This window comes from Apteryx rowi, unplaced genomic scaffold, assembly GCF_003343035.1.
Source record: "Apteryx rowi isolate R43461 unplaced genomic scaffold, aptRow1 scaffold_2, whole genome shotgun sequence".
NCBI classification, from domain to species: Eukaryota; Metazoa; Chordata; class Aves; order Apterygiformes; family Apterygidae; genus Apteryx; species Apteryx rowi.
The window spans coordinates 9,044,063-9,047,591 of NW_020448307.1; positions in this window are offsets into that span (position 1 = coordinate 9,044,063).

Consider the following 3,529-nt stretch of genomic DNA (forward strand, 5'->3'; position numbering starts at 1 on the left):
TCTTCCTTAAAAAGTGTTAGAGCCGATATAATCTGCGGAGGAATTAGGAGCATCCAAATAAATTTCCCACCCCTGCGTAATATTTCCGGCATCCTGACGGCATTCTGTGCAGAGCTAATATCACCTCGAAATGCAATCAGAGTAATTGTGAACCCCGTGAAAGAATCCTGAAGGTAATTAAATACGGGAAGGGAAAAATCCGGGTAACCTTGGAGGGCTAGCAGGAATCCGGAGGGGAGTGCGCTCGCTCACATCAGCCGCCACCCCACTCCCACCCTGCGCGCTGGGGAAAAACTGCAACTGCCGGGAATGTGTCGTGCGGGCTGGGTGTAAAAGGACGTCTGGGCTTTTTAGCTCTCCGCAGAACCCTACGGGGATCCCCACGGGCTTGGAGCTCGCAGCCAGCACTGGCCCCGGAGCGCGGGCAGGACCCGCGGGGGCTCGGGGAGCGCATCGGGCGGCAGCGCTGCCCGCGGCGGCGGAGCCCGCGGCCACCTGTGACAGGCGGAGCCGAGGTCCCTCCCCGCTGGGACACGGGACTGTGTCCCGTTAAGAGGATCTCTCGCCTCAATCGTCCTGCAGAAATAAACCTAGCCTCAAAATAGCGTTACCAGATTTCCGCATAAATCAGTTCCTTGTCCTTATTCTACCAAGTAGAAATTAAAAAAAAAAAAAAAAGTCGTTAATCGCATTCGCTAAATATTTTTTCTGAAAAAAAAAATTTCAGTTGATGCAAATTTAAGTTTCATTTAAAGAAATGTTGTTTGAGAAGTAAAGAAATCACCCAAATGATCTCACAGGTCCGAGCACTCTCCACAATCAGTGTGTATCAAATTTAAGTCTGCAGCTCATATGCAGTTTATTCACTGGATAATCAAAAAGAGATGGGCAACTACGGGGGACAAACAAACAGTACAATAACAAAGCTGCGATCATTCAGAGGATTTCGGATAGAGTTGAAAAATAAAGACGGGAAGCCAAGGGGGAAAATAAGACAGCAGGCACTGCAATTTGAGAATTGCAGTGAGCGTGGGACATGTTTCGGTACTGCGAATGTATCGTACAAATAATAGTATTTTTATAGGAGTCCCGTTTGAGAATGGGATATTTAATATATTTCCCATCGCCTCCGTGTTTCCTAGATTGGTGGAGGGAAAGAGGCAGAGCACCGAAAACGAATGCATATTAAAACTGATAAATAAAAGTAAAATATGTATATAACTCAACTGTTTGTTTATAGGGGGGAGATGGGTGTGCGTAGGAAGACTCTGGGAATAATCGAGTGGTCGAATCTAAATGAATGCAGGAGCTTTTAGTCTGCAATTCTCCACACATTATTTTCCGCGCTGGAGTGGGTCATTTTGATATATTCACAACATCGATGAGCAGGAAGGTGTGCCCAATAGCTAAAATTCACTGCAGCAAGTTCGATGGAAACCGTTTGAGTATGGAATGACAGAGGCTGGAAAGCGATTTTGAGGTCATAGATGGTCATTTTTCCCCATTTCTTTCCCTCTTAGGAAAAAATAAAAATAAAAAAGCGACGGCTAGGAGAGGCTTGTGCCGGGCGCCCGCGGGCCGCCGCTGGCGGGGGGATGCGCCGCTGCTGCCGCGGACGGGCAGTGCCAAACCGGGGCAGAGGCTCCGGACCGGCCGGGCTCCCGCCCGTGCGCTTAGCTGGGGCCAAGCCCAAAAAGCGCTGCTTTTTTGCCCACTTAATTTTTTCGACGTTTGATTTGGGGCATYCCGCTGGGATGGCTTGGGATGGTCCCGGCTCCGAGCAGCGATGCACCAGCAGGTGTCCAAATTTTTTGTCCCCAGGGCCCGATCCTGCTCTCTCTGGTAGCTGCGGCGATTGCACGGGAGCATTGGCTTCAAGGGGAACATGGTCCGGCCCTGGTTGCCAGGGCGGAGTGGGACTTCTGGGGGTCCAAGGCAGCCTGAGGACTCTTCCCTAGCTGCAAAAAGCAAAGCACCGGCAATCCACACCCGCGGAGTCCCGCTTTTCTTCGTAGCAAGAGGACGTGCATCGCCTCCGAAAACAGTCTCCATCCGATCCTTTTGATCGCGGGTTTTCTGCATGTAAATATAACCTCTCAAACAGCGCTTTCCTCCCCCGAAGCTTTTCCATGTGTTTATTTAAAAAGTTATTATCTCGGGAAAAAAAAGAAATCGTTTTCAGTCCTTAAGGGCAAAACTGTTAACTGCTTTGAGCAGGGAGACATCTGATCTCTCAACTATCCACTGCCTCTTGCCAAACAGAAAACAAATATCTGATCGTAAATGAAATACCTGCGTGGAGAGAGGGAGAGAACAACCCTCGGCGGATGGGAAAGGAGACGCTCCGTATTATGCAATAACCACGGTTCATTATACACTGACTGTCTTAACGAGTGGATGACACCAACGCGATAAATAGGGACCATTGTCGGGTGACACAGAGGACAATTATAACGCGTGACTGCACTTGCTGCCGATTTCCAGCATCGGATATATTGCAGCTTTGCTTTAACGCGTGCACCTTCCCCGGGCATTGGGGAGCCGGGCTCCGCGGCTGGCTGCGCACCTCGCCGGCGGGGCAGGCAGAGCCCGCCCAGCACCCAGCGCCGTGTGCCGGGGCCACAGGTCCTGCAAGCCCGCGTCGGGCCGCGCCGGCAGCTGCCCAAGGGATGCTCAGGGCAAGGTTTTCCCCGCAAGCCTCCCGCGAGCTGGTTCCGCAGCTAACCGCCGGGCTCCGCAAGCCGCCAAAAGAGCTGCAGAAATAGAGTGCAAAGACTCAAGAGGAAGATTTAGACCGAAGCGTCGGTAACCAGATCTGATCCCTCGGAAGCTCTGGTGTTTAGCTCTTTAATTCCTTTCTAGTGTCTGGAGATAAATGCATAGTATCTATTATTACGACGCCCTTCTCTTGGCTCCAGGTCTCATCGGAAGCAAGGCAATGAGACAAAGATCTCCCAACATCTGACACATCAAATGTTACCTCGGCGTACACCTCGTTTCGGGGTAAAATTTGGGTTTGAAGCACACTCCGGTTCCATTTTTCCTGCCTTTCTTTTCAGTCAGATTGGGAGCCTTATCTTTCTTTCTTAAAGGAACTCCACACGCCAGGCTCACGGCGGCTTGTTAAAAAGAAAAAAAAAAGAAAAAAAAAGATCCTGTCTTTAGAGTACGGCTTATTAACTAAATCGATCATAAAAGGAAGGAGAGACACTTGTAGGTTTTTCCCTCCCGGGGAATAAGCGCGCTCCCCACTGCCTGTGGGCACTTTGTCCCCCAGGGTACCCTGTAAAGGACACGGGCTAGTGCTTGGCGTGGACTGGGGATACAGGGCACCGTTCATGTCATGATCCGATTGGGCTCCCCTCCTGATTTACACGGGTAAAGGGGTTGGGGGGAGCCCCAGACGCCCCCCCCCCCCCCAATCGCCAGCTATTACAGACTAATTATGCTCGGCCATTTCGTAGTGTGGATGCTGCCCGCGGCCCGATTTGTGTAGGACTAAGGATGCTGAGGATGCCGCTCTTCGTCC